Below are 20118 nucleotides of genomic sequence, written 5' to 3'. Positions count from 1 at the left end.
TAAAATTCAAACAATTGAGAATTGTAATGACACTGATAAGCAGGACCCTTTTGAGATTTTACAAGCACATTCCACAGTTTTTACTCACAAAACAGGAACAATCAAGGGATTTCAATACCAATTTGGTGTTCGTGAGCACACTAAATTTTGTGTTAGACCATACGTAATTCCGGCACACTATATGAACCGTGTTAGAACAGAAATACAATCTATCGTTGACGAAGGAATTATTGAGCCTGCAGTAAGCTCATACAACTATCCATTACACGTTGTTGAGAAGAAAAATGGATCGATCAGGCTTGTTTTAGTTTCGAGACAAATCAATATTATCATCATCCTTGAAACAGACAGGCCGCAAACGTTGGATGAATTTCTTCAAAATTTTAATGGTGTAAAAGTGTTTCTATTGATCTCAGTTCCAGCTTTTATCAGATCGAACTTCATCCGGAATGTAGAAAATACACAGCTTTTCTTTGTTTCAACGTTTGTTATCAATTTCGGAAACTTCCTTTCGGTTTGAACATATCTTCGGTGGCATTCATTCGTGGGCTAAATTCCATATTACCTGAGTTCTTAAAACGTCACATCACCTTACATGTGGACGATATTCTAATAACAGAAGCCTCATGGGAGCAACATAATCGCATCCTCAATATTGTGTTACGTATTTTTGCAGAATCTGGAATTACAGTTAACTTGGAAAAGTCTGAACTCGGTAGGACAAAGGTGAGGTTTTTGGGACATATTATTTCTTCTGAAGGCATTCAGCCCCATCCTGAAAAGTTAGAAGCAATCTGAGCCATTCCAGTTCCATCTAAAAAAAAAAAAAAAAAAAAAAAAAATTTTTACCGTCGTTTTCCGAATATGCAAATTCTAGTTACACTAAAACTTAGTTCTCTCATTGGAAAAAATACTATTTGTAACGGGCACGAACAGGCACAGTTTGAATTCAATTCTTTGAAAGAAGCGCTACTTAACGTGCCAATGCTAGGTCATCCAGATCTGTCACAAGATATCTGCCTTAGCACGGATTCTTCTACAGTCCGTCTTGGTACCCATTTATTTCAAGAAGCCAGAGAAAATGCCACTACTGTTCAGAAAACCGTTGCGTTTGCTAGCCGAGTGCTAACAAAATCTGAAAAAAATTATTCCGTTACTGAATTAGAAGCCTTAGCTATCGTTTGAGCATTTAACAAATTCCGTCTCTTTCTTTCTGGTAAGCACGTAAAAGTGTAAGTGTCATTGTGCATTACAGTTTCTTATGTCTTCAAGTTTAAATCATGACACGTTAAAACGTTGGGTATTGTTTTTGCAAGAATTCCACTTCACAATTTTATAAATTTCCAAAGGGGACGTTTCACAACTACTTCGAGAGCATCAGTTTTGATGTTAAGTTTCTCGCTGTTCTCATTCCCGCTACTTCTCATTACTTTGTCCTTTCTTCGATTTTCTCTGATTCCATATCATGTACTCATTTGACTGTTCAGTTCATTGAGCAAATACTGTAATCCTTCTTCAATTTCATACAATGCTATTCTCAGCGAATCGTATCATTCATGTCCTTTGACGCTGAATTATAATTCCACTTGTGAAACTTTCTTTTATTTCTGTCACTGGTTCCTCGACATGTAGGTTGAACATTAACGGTCAAAGACTGCATTCCTGTCTTACACGATTTTTAAACCATTCCCTCGTTCTTGGTCTTCCACTCTTATTAGTCCCTTCTGGCTCTTGTACATATCGTAATTTACCCGTCTTTCTCTACCGCTTACCCCCGTTTTTCTCAAAATGAAGAATATCTTGCAGCATTTGACACTGTCGAACGCTTTTTCCACGTAGACAAATCATATGAACATGTCTTGATTTTTCTTTCGTCTTGCTCCCATTATCAACCACACCGTTAAAAATGTCTCTCAGGTGCCTTTACCTTGCCTAAGGCCAAGCTGATTTTCATCCAGCTGATTTTCTATTTCCTTTTCAGGTCTTCTGTATATTAGTACCGGCAGCAGCTTGGATGCATGAGCTGTTTAGCAGATTGTGTGATAATTCTCACCCTTTTTGGCTCTTGAATTCTTCTTAATTGTATGGATGATGTTCGTCCAGATGTTCCATGGTGTATGCCAGTCTCATAAATACCACAAACGCAACGTGAATAATCCTTTTGTTGCCACTTGCCCCAATTATTTTAGAAATTACGAATAAATGTTATCTATCCTTTATAAGTCATCTGATCTTTCAAAGCCCTTCCTAATTCTGATTTTAATACTCTATCCACTATATCTTCACTATCGACTCGTGTTTCTTCATCTGTCGCATCAGACAAGTCTTCCCCGTCATAGAGGCATCCGATTTGCGCTTTACACCTACCCGCTCTCTCCCCTGCATTTAACAATGGAATCACCAGCGCTCTTAATGTTAGCACGCTTACTTTTAATTCCGCCGAAGACTGTTTTAGTTTTTCTATATGCTAAGCCAGACCTTCCGTATTCATGTAATGTATCTGGAGAATTCAGAATGATGTAAACTGCACACCTCAGATCTAAATTTTATATTCGATTTTGTCTACAGTGCTACAGCACATGGCAGATCGCTCAAACCTTCGTGTCGACTGTTTAAAAGCTACGGGATTCGATGTTCATGAGCGTTGTCCTGGTACGGCTGCATGTAAGATGAAATGACCGAAACATGGTTTGTCGAGCGAAGACTTCACAATAAAATAGTGTACGGTAAGGATTTTCACAGGATGAAAAAGAAGACTGAGTGTAGCAGAAATATGATTCAAAATGCTGTATGTGAATCTGCATTAAAAAACTTTCATGGTATTGCTTATAAGCGACTTTTTTATCTCTGTTTTGTTTCATTGTATGATAACTTATTAACTCTCTTCAAACCCGACATTAAAAAAAGTTTCTCCACTGATCAGTCGTTCCCATGACACGCTCGTGCCTATAAAATTACTCCAGCCGACTGCTCCAGTCACCTCATGCGCTACAGGGCAAACAACAAGGAGAGAGAGAGACGGGCTGGAGAGCCAGTTTCATATGGCTGGAAGAGGCTTGTAATTTAACAGTGACAGCGACACCGGAGATTATGTCATCCAAGGAAGAATAACTGCCGACCTAGGGCCCCTGGACACCCTTAATTAGATTCTGCTGGGGTAAGCTTCTGCAATCCTAGGGGCAGTATGAAGCCAGCACGTTGTTCTGGTAAGAGAGTTCAGTGCGACTGGCCAGAGAGGGGTGGGAAAGTTGACGGTTTGATGCTTGATGACACAGGTAACCTCGAAGCGATTTACACCAGTCTGTAGTTGATTACTGAAAATGAATAATACGTTATGATTTTTTCAGCGAACGAGAAGTAAAGACAATACGTAATAATTTCCGGTCTCCGTTCACGTAAAGCCAATATTCGTGACGATTTGCGATAATTATTCGTGGTATTTGAAGAAGTCATTAATCACTCATACATTCTATGGCGTACCTCTTTACAGCCTACTCCTGAATTTATGCCGCTAGTAAATTGCAGAGCAGTGCTTAAGGGATTTTACCTATAATCCTGCAAGAGAATCTTCAGAAAAAGAGTTGATTATATTAGGACGTACAGAGTTAATTGTAAACCAGTAACTGCAGATGATGGTTCAGAATCTTGAAGCACTATAGCTGTTCCCTGTGTATACAAGAAACGCCGGCCGGAGTGGCCAAGCGGTTCTAGGCGCTACAGTCTGGAACCGCGTAACCGCTACGGTCACATGTTCGAATCCTGCCTCGGGCATGGATGTGTGTGATGTCCTTAGGTTAGTTAGGTTTAAGTAGTTCTAAGTTCTAGGGGACTGATGACCACAGCAGTTAAGTCCCATAGTGCTCAGAGCCATTTGAACCATATTTTATACAAGAAACGCAATACATCATCGAAGAAAGTAATAGATACCGAGAACATTAATAAGCATAAACACTGTTGCACCAGTTAAGTAAACCAAAGAATAAAAATACCTGGAGTGGTTGTGATTATTCAAGGTTTGCGAAGCTCAGCTTCCAGTCTGTCCTAAACTAAAAGTTTTCGACCTGCGGTTTTGGCCATTGTTCCTGTTGCTGACACACATCGCCTTTTAACGCTGAAATGTTTCAGAAACTATTGAGTACTCACGGAGTAATGAACTGTATAATGGAGTTAGCAGAAGTGAGAATAATACAATAAAGTGGACCAGCGAACACAATAGAGTAGTGGACACTATTATGACTGTAGCAAAAATAATATCGAGTTGTGCAGTCATGTAGCTATTCGAATGGAACAAGGATGTTCTCTTTTGGAGTCCTAGAAGTGGGAAATGGCTGAAATTGGTTCAAATGGCTCTGAGCACTATGGAACTTAACTTCTGAGGTCATCAGTCCCCTAGAACTTAGGAATCCTAAACCTAACTAACCTAAGAACATCACAGACATCCATGCCCGAGGCAGGATTCGAACCTGCGACCGTAGCGGTCGCACGGGTGCATACTGTAGCGCCTAGAACCGCTCGGCCACCCCGGCCGGCGGGAAATGGCTGACCCGAAGGATATAGAAAGAACAAAGATGTTGTGTGTTGAATTCCAAAATATGGGAAACGACTTAACCAATGGACTGTAGAAAAATGGCATTATCAAAACAAGCAGGAGCTACATGGATGCGAACCTTTGACTGCGGCTATGTGTGGGTATAGAATGGCTAATGAGATGGAGTAAGCTACTCCAGATACTTTGGCATCATAACCGCCGCTTTTTGTTATGGCAGGAGCTCAATCAGCCAACGGCCTTGCCGCAGTAGTAACATCAGTTCCCATCAGATCACTGAAGTTAAACTCTGCAGGGCTAGTCTAGCACTTGGATATAACACTGCCCGGATCTGCCAAGTGCTGTTGGGATGTGGGGTGCACTCAACCCTTGTCAGGCCAATTGAGGAGCTACTTCATTGAGAGGTAGTGGCACCGGTCACGAAAACTGAAAATGACTGGGAGAGTAGTGTGCTGACCACATGCCCCTGCGTATTGTAACGAGTGGTCCTGACCCACCAGTTTACTGTTAGTTACATTCTGCTGGAGTGTTTAGGAAACGAATCCTAGTTTGATCGTTCTGTTTCCATTAGGTTATCTCAAGGTCAACTTTTCAAAAATTCCTCGCAGAGGTATAACGTTTGTATCGACTGTCGTTTAAGGTGGTCGGTGCCTCCGTTACAATATCCACATCTAGTAATGGCTAACGGCTGAAGATGATACAGTGGCCGGTCGTTACCATAGGTCCTTCAAGGCCTATTTCTTTGTCTTTTGTTTTTAGGAAGTGAATCAATAAGCAACAGAAATCCCAGAGATCAAAGGACATGTTTCATACACGCTGTAAGCCCACAACCGAAATCTTCTGCTACTGATAACCAATGCACTCTAGGCATGTGAACTGTCTTCAGTCATATGTAAGAACCTTCTCGTACACTGAAGAAAATTTTTATCTATTTTATAAAAGCCGTATTCCTTGTCGATAAATAACTATATATTACAACAGGTATAGGGTTAACTGCAGAAAAATCAAGTGCCCTTTTAGGCCACTTCCACATTCGACTCAGCAATTCATCAGAGAAGGAATATAGAAGTATACTTCCTGGAAGGTTACGTGAATCGAATCGTCCATACTGCCTGAATGATTTACAGGCTCCACCATTCAGTGTATTCTGGGCATAGATTGAGGAACCGAATAGGTTACGGAATGAGTGCTGTCCCACGTCGCTGTTTTCATGGACGATGACTTTAAGAAGCTAGAGTGCGATAGAAGAAACGCGTGTCTCACATGTAGCGCATATCATTCTGCTTAATAGCTGCGTATTACATCATTATTATGTTGCCCCACAATCACGTTTGGTATAGCGACAAAATCATGTGAGTCTCGCAGCAAAGCGACCACGTAAGGAAAATAATAGTAGAAATGTCTGTTGGTGTTCTTGCGCAATCAGTTGTCTTCAACACGCTCACATTGCCGCAATCGCCACCTGCCACTTCTGGAGTTGCCACGCTACTACCAGACAGCGAGGACTATGAAGTTTCTGAAACGACGGAGAAACTCGATTAATCAAGCGACCGACCGAAACTCCACCGTTTCAAAAATAGTGGTAGACCTGGCTGGTACATATACCTCCAAATTTAAAGAAGCTGCATTTTTTCCAGGCTACATTGTGACTGCTAGGGCTTGCCATCTTACTGTCTAATGTAGACCTTAGTGCTTCCCATAGACATTTTAGCCAGTACCCATGGGCCACCACGAGCAGCATAATTGTGCTACGCCGTTGAGGTCATCAGCACTGTTGCCCACGCAGCACCATGTGGAGGTGGGGCTGCGTGGAGTTCATTTGTGCGCACTTTGGTGTTATCTTTTACTTACTTACAGCAATTCCGCAGATTTTTTGAAGAAAAATACAGGAATTTGGGAGTAGGAAATTATAAATTTATGGTATAATTTAAGAAGAGTATAAAATAAAATAGGAAAGAGTAGATATAGATACCCCGTCACCAACATCACATGGAGGAAGGGGACTTGGTATTGAACTTCAAGTCCAGCGTGCTACCTTTTTTAGTAATTGTCATCTATGTCAGTGTCGTCAAATGAAGGCAGACATGATCAGTCACTGCCAGCCACTGACTATAAGGGGAGTTTCATGATGGTCTCCAAATAGAGATAAGTCTACAGGATACCACCGCCGGACTCCCCTCCCGTCGGGTAGACGGTTAGCCGGGTGCAAGTCTTTCGATTTGACGCCAGTTCGGAGACTTTCGCTTTGATGGGGATGAAATGATAATGATTAGGACAAAACAACAACCAGTCCCTAAGCGGAGAAAATCTCTGTCCCAGGTAGGAATCGAACCTGGGCCCTTAGGATTGACATTCTGTCGCAGTAACCACTCAGGAATCGAACCTGGGCGCTTAGGATTGAGATTCTGTCGCAGTAGCCACTCAGCTACCGGGGGCGGACACCGGTGTGCTGTCGCCTGCACTATACCTATTGACTCAGTGCCTTCCGACTGGTGGGCCGCCTGTCTACCTTGGGTTTCCAGGTTTCGAGCCTGGCCCGTCTATCTGTCGAGCCGTCCCCACCTGAACGGGCAAACGCTATTGCTGTTCGCCATCATCTCTGAGGGCGTACGTCACTATCTTGCACTGCCATCGTTCACACTGCGTACTGTGGTCTGATTCCGCCTGCCCTGTTGAGCTCCACACTCAGCAATATGGAGAAGCAAGCCACGAAGGGCTCTAAGCACTATGGGGCTTAACATCTGAGGTCATCAGTCCCCTAGAACTTGGAACTACTTAAACCTAACTAGCCTAAGGACAACACATACATCCACGCCCGAGGCCGGATTCGAACCTGCGACCATTGCAGTCTCATGGCTCCGGACTGAAGCGCCTAGAGCTGCTCGGCCACCTCGGCCGGCTTACTGTATTCATCTCTAGGTTTCCATTACGATTTTTAACCTCCATACTTCCCTCCAGAACTAAACTGGTGATCCCTTGATGTCTCAGAATGAATCCTAACTACTGATACCCTCCTTTGGGTCAAGTTGTACCACCAATTTCTTGTCTCCCTCACTTCTATGCATTGCTACACTCTAGATTTTAATATTCGATGTCAACAAATTTCTCTTCTCCAGAAATGCTTTTCTTGAATTGTCAACCTACATTTTATATCCTCCCTTCTTTGATCATCAACATTTGGTTTGCTGCTCAAACAGCAGAACTAATCTACCACTTTAAGTGTATCGTTAACTAATCTAATTCCCTTGATTAATTTTGACTACATACCATTTTCCATTTTGTCGATATACATCTCATATCTTCTTTTCAGTACGCTGTCCATTCTGTTCAACCGATTTCCAAGTCCTGTGCTGTCTCTGACATAATTACAGTGTTATCGGCAAACCTCAGAGTAATCATTTCCTCCTGGAACTTCAATTCATACTTCACATTTTCCTTTGATTTCCTGCTTGTTCATTGTACAGATTGAATAACATCGGATGTAGGCTACAAGCCTGTCTGATTCCCTTCTCAACGACTGTTTCCCTTTCATGCCCCGAAACCTTTATAACAGCCACCTGATTTCTGTGCAAGGTGTGAATGGCCTTTCGATTCCTGTATTGTATTCCTTCTACTTTCAGAATTTCAAAGAGAGTATTTCAGTCAACATTTTTAAAAGTTTTCTCTAAGTCTTCAAATTCTAGGAACGTAGGTATGCCTCTCCTTAACTTATCATCTGAGATAAGTTGTAGGGTTAGTACACTCCCTACGTCTGTCCACATTTCTCCGGAATCCTAACTGACCTTTCCCGCGGTCTTCTTCTACCTGTTTCTCAATTTTTTCATTCTTCTGTAAGGAATTCGTGTTGGTGTTTTGCAATCATGACTAATCAAACTGATAGTTCGGTAATATTCACAACTGTCGGCATCTGCTTTCTTTGGAAGCGGAATTACCACGTTATTTCTGAAGCCTGAAGGTATTCCTCCTGTTCACATATCTTGCACAACAGATGGAATAGTTTCGTCATCGTTGGCTCTCCCAGAGCTATCGGCAGGTCCGACAGAATTTCATCGACTCCCGCGGCCTTGTTTCGACTTTGGTCTCTCAGTGGTCTGTCGAATTCTTCTCGCAGTATCGTGTCTGCCATCTCCTTCTGCGTCCTCTAATATTTCCAAATTCATATCCCTTGTATAGACGTTTTATATACGGCTTCCACCATTCAGCTGTCCTTTCTTTGCTTAGGAGTTGTTTACCACCTGAGCTATTGATAATCGTATGGCTGCTTCTATTTTTTTCCAGAGGCCTCTATTATTTTCCTATGTTTCTATCTTTCCCCTAGTGATATACGGTTCTGTATACTTACATTTGTCCTCTAGACACTTCTATTAAGCCATTTTGTTCTTCCTATGAGTCTCATGTTGTAGACGTTTCTATTCCACTTTTCTTACTTCATTTGCTGAATTTTTTATATTCTCTCCATTCAACAGTTTAATTCAATATTTCCTGTATTGTCCAGTAATTTCTACTAGGCCTTGCCGTTTTACCTATTTCCTTGTCTGCTGCCTTCATTGTTTCATCTCTTGAATCTACCCATTAGTATCTTATGCATATTACTGATTCCTTGCATTCCTTTAATATATGACACTTATCTCTACAATATCATTACAACCTGAGAGATGTATAAGGGTGTTCTCACTTAAAACAAGAAACTCGGAGAACAGCTGTGTTCAGTATTAACTGTGATGCATGGTACAAAGTTCGAACTAATCCTGTCGACAAGTGCTGCTTAATGTCCAAGTTACACCTTTAGCGGCTAGATGTGACTATATGTATCTTTTTTACTGCCATAGAAAAATTAAGTTTCTAGCAGTAGCACTGAATGTGTGTTTTATACACGAAATCTTACGTATTTTGATAGATAGTGCAGACAATTGTAATTTTAAGATCGACGATTCTTTATATCAGAGATCTATAACGATAATTTCTTTTTACAGGAAGCTACAGGCAAGTGTTTTATGTATTCACAGTGTTATTCGACACATCAAAAAACCTACTTTGAGGGAAATGTCTAACTTTCCATTGTTATTTACAGTAAATCTTGTATTCTCCTATTGCACCTAGATTTGTCCGTACACTGTGTATATAGTAATTTGTAAGCAATGCTTGCACATCTGTGATGGCCTGCTCTTTTTTCTAATAGCAGTTTATATTCTCCTCTCATGACAACAGTTTGTGCTATATACTCCAGTTTTAATTTTTTGACTTCGATCTCTTCCATTTCTAGTTTCCTTTTCTTACACATTACACATAACTGTACGTAAATCATATATATTTTTTTTAATAGAGAAAGGTTTAAGTATTTCTTAAACCTGTGGAAACCAATCCTAAATCTATAATATCTATATTGGATGATATTCTGGAGAACAACGTCCTGAATTGAGAAAAACATGTTCCTCCAACTTAAATATGACACTTCTGTATAGCAATTAAAAAACTTTTGTTGGAGAGTCTGTTAACAAAGAGTTACAGGTAAGTAATTAACACTGAAGCTGCAGAACGTAGTTTATAACTTTTCTTGCTGGTACTTGTCTCCAAGTTTTACTTGTTCACTAGTGAACTTTTCATATGTTCTTACTGCCCCAGTAGCCAAAGCGCAGAACACTGGTAAATAACAACAAAACAGTTGTTTTGTAAGATATCTGATAATTTACAACAAATGGAAGAGACTAATGCAGAATAGAGGAGAGCATGCTCTAAATACTGATTGTCGCCATTTAATACACTTGGACACTCTTACACAACATCTAAAACATATCTCATTCATTTGCTTTAAACATAATCTGGTAATACCTTTTCTTTAAGCAAGGAAGGTGTAAAAGTTTCTCGCAAATGCATATCTGCGCATTTTATGAAATTGATAACATGGTTACTAATAAGTTTGCTCAGTCCTGGGAATGTAATTTGACATAGTGATTTGTTATACACTGATCAGCCAGAACATAATGACAACCGACGTGCTATCGATGCAAACTCGTCCAGGCGATGGCAGCGTCACCTGGCGAGGAATGGGAAGCAGTCAGCTAGTCACACACAGACACAGTGCATGAGTCCATGTGTAGAAGGGAAGGCGAGCGATCTATCTGAGTCTGAGCGAGGGCAGTTTTGATGGCCCGAAGGCTCGGCGCCAGCATTTCGAAAACTGCACGACCCATTGGGTGTTCGAGGAGTGTTGTGGTGACAGTCTTCAACACGTGGTGAAACCAAGGTGAAACCACTCTCTAATGTCGTGGGGTTGGGCGGCCACACCTCATTACAGATGTCGAACGTCGTACGCTGGGCAGATTGGGAAAACAGGACAGACAGCGAACTGTGGTGGAACTAATGTCAGACTTTAAAGCGGGCTAGAGCACACGTGTGCCAGAACACGCAGTGCAGCTAACATCCTAACGATGCGCCTCATGCTCTTGCCAATGTTAACACAACATCGACAACATCGGCAACTACAACAGAAGTGGGAGCGTCGCCAGCTCCTTGACACCTGTACTGCGGGAAGGAGACAAGCTGGCGGCGGCTCCATTATGCTCTAAGGAACATTAATGTGGGCATCCATGGTTCCAGCAGACCACCATATGGTTGCAGATGCATGCCGATCACGGTTCAAGACGGCAGTGGCGTATTTCAACAAGATGATTCCATGTCACAAGGCAACGATTGTGATGTAGTGGTTCAAGGAACACAGTGGATAGTTCCAGCCCCCTACTCACCAGATCTGAACCCAATCGACCACTTCTGGGATGTGACTGAATGTGGAGTCAGAACTCATGGCCCTTCCTCCCAAGAATTTAGTGGAATTAGGTGAAGTGTGTGTGCAGACATTGTCCCAAATCTCTCCAGCGTTCTGCCAATGTCTCAGTGCTTCCATGCCATGACTTGTCGCCGCTGTTATTCGTGCCAAAGGTGGTTTGTTTACACGTAGTGGAACATCCCTATTTTGTTAACAAAATCAGCAAATTCTTGTGTTACACGCAGATACGAAAGGTTCTAGCCATCTGCATGAAGTGGATGCTGTTAGGTAGGTGTTCATGTGGTCCAAATGGCTGTGAGCACTATGGGACTTGACATCTGAGGTCGTCAGTCCTCTAGAACTTAGAACTAACTAACCTAAGGACATCACACATATCCATGCCGGAGGCCGGATTCGAACCTGCGACCGTAGCAGTCGTGCGATTCTAGATTGAAGTGCCTAGAACCGCTCGGCCACAACGGCCGGCAGGTAGGTGTTCATAAAGTTTTGGCTGATCAGCTTATATCTTTATTCTGCAGTTAGAGATTACTCACACTGAGCAATCTATTTCAGATGGCATGTTGCTGTTTGCAATAACTTTACCGTTTCCTTGGTAGTCTTCTTGCATGAAAAGGTCGTGGTTTGACAGTAGGTAGACGCACATTTCTATTTTGTTAAGAGTATCAGCAAAATATTATGTTGTAAAGGGGTGAATAAAATAATAGGCATCTACATGAAGCAATTTCCCAGGAAGCTGTTCCCTTAGCATAGCCATTTTATTATCGACCAGTTTCACTTCATATGGTATAGCTATTGGGTTTCTAAATTCTCTCGAGATGGTTTCCAGCGCTTAATTACCAGTTGTTTTCCCAATATTCATCTTGTTGGCACGTTATTGCTCCTGTATAGGGGAAGTGATAGTTTTGTTTTGATACAAATCCTCTAGAATATTTCGTCTTTTCGCTATTAAAGTAGGCATTTGTGGCGTCATCTCTCTCTTCCATCCAGTGTTTACGTTGAAAGTCCTACAGCTGCAGTCACAAATTTAGATAACATTCCCTGTTCATTGCTTTTTGTAAGTGCGTCTATAAATCAGTGTAGTATCGCTAAGTGTGAAGTATAAAAGATTCCGAAACACAAGTGTAGGCAATGAATTAAAATTATTGTGTTACTGAGGCTTTGTGTATTACAGAATTGCATAATTTCCGTGTTATACGTCCCATTCCAGCCTTGAGACATTACTACGTTAGCGGAGTGTACAAGTTATCTCCTTCTGCTAAACCTTAATTTGATTCTTAATAGTGTACTACCTCAAAAATTCAAAGTTGTTGTTGGCAGATGATACGGAACATTGGAGCAAAGGCCGGACTGTTTTAAGGATAGTACTCTGATGGGGAATGAAACTGTGCATCTGACGTTGTGGAGGTCCGTCCACGTCGACAGACAGTTGTAATTTGCAGACCTGTTTTCAACAAAACTACATTTAGGCCCTTAAATCATGGTTTGACAATGTTGACCGTGATTTTGAAAAGAAGTGTTAAGATCATGAAATAATCATAGCCGTCACATTAACAGTTGGTCAATATAAGTATTATCTGTCTCAATAAAGCATGGTAGTGCAATACCACAGTTTTATTTTTTAAATGGAGCTATATACAGAATCTTTTGTCAATTTATTCCACAAACTTATTAACAGGTGTCGCAATTTTGTTCATTGCTAGATGCAAAACTGAAGTAAATATAAACGGAAAAATCACGGAAATTAGTATTTGTGGAAGGTGTTCAGCTCGGAAACCAGCCAAACATAATACAAACATAAAAAATAGTGTTGGACACTTAACATTATTATTAAACATCATAACCTACGAGCTACAAAGATAGAACGCCTACGTGCACAAACATTTATTTCTTATTTAAAGAAAGGTGGCTGGTGAAAGGAAAGGTCTGAAGGACATAAAGAAGTCTCCCAAAGGATTGACGGCCTGGTAAAGCCCACATTTTGGGAAGTGTTGGTGTTACAGGATATTACAACAATTTCTTTGTTACATTCTATTCTGACCATGTTGGCCATGTTTTTGAAAGGAAGTGTTAAGAACATGAAATAATCATAGCTGTCACATTAACAGTTGGTCAATATAAGCATTATCTGTCTCAATATAGCATGGTAGTGCAGTACCACAGTTTTATTTTTTAAATAGAGCTATATACAGAATCTTTTGTCGATCCCACTGTGGTATATGTGACTGTGTACCTCCAATACAATGTAAACTATGCACCTTCTGCGCCAACTGCTATAGGCTATTCTGGGTTTAGATAATGTATAGACACTGTAAGCATTCTCTTTGTGCACATGTACATTGCAATAAGATTACACTACAATTCACGAGCAGCTTTTCAGGCTAAAGCAACTGCACAATATTCTCTGATTAAGCACATTGTCTAGGCTCCTCCATTCACATATGGATTGAAAAATTGTTCCACCCACTGGTAAAGGGTGCAGGATGGAGGTCAGGAGATAAGGCAGACGTGGCGCTGCTGCTGTCTGAGTGGCACGTAAGCATGGCAACAACCGGGAGCAATGAAGAAATTGGCACCAGACGCTGGTTGACGTGAACACTAAGGTAGGGAGCCGTACTGTAAACCAGTGCAAAGTGTCGCCTGCCCTGTAGAAATCTCATGCCATGCTGCGGGACATGGTGTTTATTTGGATAGGTAAACATTCATTTCCAGTTATGTCTTCTACTGGTGTGGAGCGGTGTCTCGTTGTTTATTGAAATATACACCTCCACACCTGTAGAAGACATCAATTTCTGACCAACCACTTTTCCTCTCCCCTAATACCACAACCGCCCCACCAGAGACGAACAGTAAACAAAAAGTCCCATGTTAATTCTGCTTAAGACAGTTTAGATTTAAGTAACTACACTCATGCTCATAAATTAAGGATAATTACAGAATGTGGTGCCACACAACGTGGCACTACACAAAACTGGCGCCAATAGCATAGGCACACAGGGAAGACACACGACACATTTCTGTAAGTCCACGGTATTGGTGATAAATTGAGAAAACCGTCCCGAAACACATATGCTACAAAACGGCACTGTTTTCTGCGCATGTACCCCGACATCAATATGGGATGTGATCACGATGCACACGCACACAGGGTGCACTACGGGTCAGCATACTCTGGATCAGGTGGTCGAGCAGCTGCCGGGGTGTAGCCTCTCATTCCTGCACCAGTGCCTGTCGGAGCTCCTGAAGTGTCCTAGGGGTTTGAAGGTGTGCAGCGATACGTCGACCGAGAGCATCCCAGATGTGCTAGAAGGGGTTAGGTCTGGAGAAAAGGCAGGCCGCTTCATTCGCCTGATATCTTCGGCTTCAAGGTACTCCTCAATGATGGCAGCTCGGTGGGACCGTGCATTATCATCCATCAGGAGGAAGGTGGGACCCACTGCATCCCTGAAAAGGCAGACATAGTAATGCAAAATGACGTCATGATACACCTGACCTGTTACAGTTCCTCTGTCAAAGACATGTAGGGGTTGTACGTGCACCAGTCACAATCCCATCCCACACCATCAAACCACGACCTCCATAGAGGTCCCTTTCAAGGACATTAATGAGTTATTATCTGGTTCCTGGTTCACGCCAAATGAAACCCCGGCGAGAATCACTGTTCTGACTATACTATGGAGTCGTCCGTGAACGTAACCTGGGACCACTGTTCCAGTGACCATGTACTGACACCAGGCTTTATGGGCTATTCTATGCCAGGGGGCCAATGGAATCCACCTTGCAGGTCTCCGGGCTAATGAACCATGTCTGTTCAGTCGTCTGTAGACTGTGTGTCTGGAGACAATTGTTCCAGTGGCTGCGGTAAGTTCCCGAGCAAGGCTACCTGCGGTACTCCGTGGCCGTCTGCGGGACCTGATGGTGAAATATCGGTCTTCGTGAAGTGTTGTGAACTGTGGACGTCCCGTACTCTAGCGTCTGGAGACGTTTCCTGTCTGCTGGAATCGTTGTCATAATCTTGAGATCACACTTTGTGGCACACGGAGGACCCGTGCTACGACCTGCTCTGTTTGGCCAGCCTCACATCGCACTAGTATTCTGCCGGCCGGTGTGGCCAAGCGGTTCTAGGCGCTTCAGTCTGGAACCGCGCGACCGCTACGGTCGCAGGTTCGAATCCTGCCTCGGGCATGGATGTATGTGATGTCCTTAGGTTAGTTAGGTTTAAGTAGTTCTAAGTTCTAGGGGACTGATGACCTCAGATGTTAAGTCCCATAGTGCTCAGAGAGCCGCACTAGTATTCTACCCCTCATAACGTCATCAATATGTGTTCTTTGAGCCATTTTCGGCACACAACTACCATTAGCACGTCTGAAAATGTCTAAACGTCTGCACACTTACTCGCTGCACCGTACTGTGACATGCACCAATACACCTCTGTGTATGTGGACTGCTGCCAGCGCCACCGTGCAACGACCACAGGTCAAATGCACCGCAAGGTCATACCCCGAGGTGATGGTTCAAATGGCTCTGAGCACTATGGGACTTAACTTCTGAGCTCATCAGTCCCCTAGAACTTAAACCTAATTAAACCAAACTAACCTAAGGACATCACACACATCCATGCCCGAGGTAGGATTCGAACCTGCGACGTAGCGGTCGTGCGGGTCCAGACTGTAACGCCTACAACCGCTCGGCCACCCCGACCGGCTCCCGAGGTGATTTAAACCTGCAAACCGCCCACTAGAGCGTTATTTCACCATGTATCAGCATTATCCTTAATTTATGAGCATGAGTGCATTTTCTGCAAGTATAAACAACTGCAGATGTGCAGATGATGCTCGAAACGCTTTGCAGAATTTTAAATTAAACACAAAACAAACAGAAGTGGTTGGTAGATGAAATAGAAATAATTAATAAGAAATTAATAGGAACGTAACCTAGAGCTGTTGTTGCCAGCAAAGCGCAGAACACGGTCTCATAGATTTCCTTCCGTCAGGGCTCCATCTTTTGCATGGATAAGCCGCAGATCTGATAATCCGCATTCTGGTAATAGTGGACTTGCTGTATTTTACGCCAGACGTAACTGCAACGCACCATTTAATTGCGTTGGCAGGAACAGCGGCAGTCAACACTGTCCAGTCGCTCGTGCCGCCCGCGGACGGGCGACGCGTCGCCGCCAGGGCCGGTGTGGCGCGGCGCGAGGTGGGACAGAGTTGCGCAGCCGGCGCGCCGGCCCCCCTGCGGCGCTGTTTTGTTTCACGGTTGTTTAAGTTGTGCGCAGTTGGCGACCGCGCCGTGTTTACCCTGGCTGGCTGCCGCGCCAAGCCGCGGCCTAACGCGTTAATTATTCGCCAGCCTAAGAGCCGCCGCCGCCGCCATCACCGCCGCCAGCCACCGCCGCCCCCGTCGGCGGCAGCGGGCCAGCCGCCAGCCGCACCCTCCCTGACACAGCGGCTACAGCGCCCGCTGCACAGTCCCCGGCTCACGAGTGACGCTAATGGCAGTATGTCTTGCAGTTAAGCTCCCCGAACGAACAACAACCGACTTGACTGGAGCTGGTTACTATCCTTGGCCCGTGACTAATCACGAGTGAGCAACAGCGGAACATTACAGTTTTCGTGTAATGTGCTGTCTGCTGCTCAGTTCTTTACCCGTCGTATAATATGAAGGGAGTCAAATTAGGATTCGACGCCCTGTCGACGATGAGGTTGGGTTGGGTTGGGTTGTTTGGAGGAGGAGACCAGACAGCGTGGACATCGGTCTCAACGGATTAGGACGGGCGGGGAAGGAAGTCGGCCGTGCCCTTTCAAATGAACCATCCCGGCATTTGCCTGGAGCGATTTAGGGAAATCACGGAAAACCTAAATCACGATGGCCGGACGCGGGATTGAACCGTCGTCCTCCCGAAAGCGAGTCCCGTGTGCTAGCCATTGCGCCACCTCGCTCGGTGACGATGAGGTCATTAGAAATGAAGCAGGACTGGGGAAGAGGCGGTGAACCATCCCTAAATTCACCTTAAGCACTTTTCTTTAAGTTTTGACTCTCCTAAGTCAGATCATAAAAAATCGTTTGCGCAAGTTGAGGTATAACAGCTGTAAAACATTTTATAAAATTGCGTTTTAATCATCAGTAGTTTATTTTTCCCACTAGTCATCTACCGGGCTCCAGTGTTAAGCATCATCAAGGATGTGGGGCACAAAAGTTTAATAAAATAAATGTAAATCTCGTGTGACCAGGGCCTCCCGTCGGGTAGACCGTTCTGCCGGGTGCAAGTCTTTCGATTTGACGTCACTTCGCCGACTTGCGCGTCGATGGGGATGAAATTATGATGATTAGAACAACACAAGACCCAGTGCCTGAGTGGAGAATGTTTCCGACCCAGCCGGGAATCGAACCTGGGTCCTTAGGACTGACATTCTGTCGCGCTGGCCACTCACCTACCGGGGGACAAAAGATTAGTTAAAAGGACCTCATATACCTTTGAAGATGAACTGATCTGTTGTACCCTAAATCCGAAACTGGAACCGAAACCGATAGACGACTAATGGGACAATTGAATATCTGCTAATTGAAATGTTGTTGTTGTTGTGGTCTTCAGTCCTGAGACTGGTTTGATGCAGCTCTCCATGCTACTCTATCCTGTGCAAGCTTCTTCATCTCCCAGTACCTACTGCAACCTACATCCTTCTGAATTTGCTTAGTGTATTCTTTACAGACGAATGGAAAAACTGGTAGAAGTGGACCTCGGGGAAGATCAGTTTGGATTCCGTAGAAAGGTTGGAACACGTGAGGCAATACTAACCTTACGACTTATCTTAGAAGAAAGATTAAGAAAAGGCAAACCTACGTTTCTAGCATTTGTAGACTTAGAGAAAGCTTTTGACAATGTTAACTGGAATACTCTCTTTCAAATTCTAAAGGTGGCAGGGGTAAAATACAGGGAGCGAAAGGCTATTTACAAATTGTACAGAAACCAGATGGCAGTTATAAGAGTCGAGGGGCATGAAAGGGAAGCATTGGTTGGGAAAGGAGTGGGACAGGGTTGTAGCCTCTCCCCGCTGTTATTCAATCTGTATATTGAGCAACCAGTAAAGGAAACAAAAGAAAAATTCGGAGTAGGTATTAAAATTCATGGAGAAGAAGTAAAAACTTTGAGGTTCGCCGATGACATTGTAATTCTGTCAGAGACAGCAAAGGACTTGGAAGAGCAGTTGAACGGAATGGACAGTGCCTTGAAAGGAGGATATAAGATGAACATCAACAAAAGCAAAACGGGGATAATGGAATGTAGACAAATTAAATCGGGTGATGGTGAGGGAATTAGATTAGGAAATGAGACACTTAAAGTAGTGAAGGAGTTTTGCTATTTGGGGAGTAAAATAACTGATGATGGTCGAAGTAGAGATGATATAAAATGTAGACTGGCAATGGCAAGGAAATCGTTTCTGAAGAAGAGAAATTTGTTAACGTCGAGTATAGATTTAAGTGTCAGGAAGTCGTTTCTGAAAGTATTTGTATGGAGTGAGGCCATGTATGGAAGTGAAACATGGACGATAACTAGTTTGGACAAGAAGAGAATAGAAGCTTTCGAAATGTGGTGCTACAGAAGTATGCTGAAGATAAGGTGGGTAGATCACGTAACTAATGAGGAGATATTGAATAGGATCGGGGAGAAGAGAAGTTTGTGGCACAACTTGACCAGATGAAGGGATCGGTTGGTAGGACATGTTTTAAGGCATCAAGGGATCACAAATTTAGCATTGGAGGGCAGCGTGGAGGGTAAAAATCCCCCCCCCCCCCCCCCTCATTCTGAGGAGTTAAAGTTGCTTTGTCGAAAATGAGGTGCGCGCGTGACGGAAGTTCTGCAGTTCGCATATCTTATCTGGAATCAAAAGACAAGTAATTTTATTAATAACAGAATTGTGCACGTAGTTATAACACAGTGTTTTGAATTTTAAGGCTATGATAAAATTGTGAATGTTTGAAACAAATATGTTGTTTTGTGCATGTTTACGCTCAGGTTTTTTTCAATAAACTAACGTATACATTAAAATAAAAAAGTGGCCTATTACACTTTTGGACATGCCTGACGAGTAATTATGCCAAATTTGAGGAAAATAAGTTTATTAGTGCTCCTGCTATCTACTACGGAAGCTTAAGATACACTGATACAGTGAATTTCATGGAAGCACCTCATTTTGGACAGACAAGCTTTAACTCCTCGGATGGGGGACTTGATGATAACTGAATTTCTTTAAAAAATCAGAGTAAGTTGGCCAAGAATCAACAAATAATGTGTAAAAAGTTTTAAGTTGATAGCTTCATTAATTTTTCCAAAAGAAATCTAAAATTCGCTAATTTTATAGGCTGATCTAGGAGAATGACCGTTTAATGGGGAACAGCTTGGGCAGGGCAACCGCGAATTCAGGACGGTCATAAAGTCTCGGTCCATTTCTAAGGATTAATGGATGCATTTACGCAATACCCATGTACGTTTTCCATCAGTCCATGTATACGTTTGTAAAACATTAGATATCGTAGCACAGTTCGTTGAGGAGTAGGCCTGAAAACATCCAAAACCATACCTTGCGAAGTAGGCGAGGCTGCATCTCGGTCTCGAGCTCTTAGATCGTGGAGATGCCTCTACTTTGGTTTGTTCATTCTTGACTTTATTCATTCCCAAGTATAGAAACCTATAGAAACCTAAGGGTGTCAGTGCTAGATGAACGCGATTGCCACAGTCTTGTTGAATGCGTCATCGGATCTTCCAGTTATGTACATACATACCTACTCA

This window comes from Schistocerca americana, chromosome 4 (assembly GCF_021461395.2).
Source record: "Schistocerca americana isolate TAMUIC-IGC-003095 chromosome 4, iqSchAmer2.1, whole genome shotgun sequence".
Lineage (NCBI taxonomy): Eukaryota > Metazoa > Arthropoda > Insecta > Orthoptera > Acrididae > Schistocerca > Schistocerca americana.
This window is presented reverse-complemented; position numbering follows the sequence as displayed.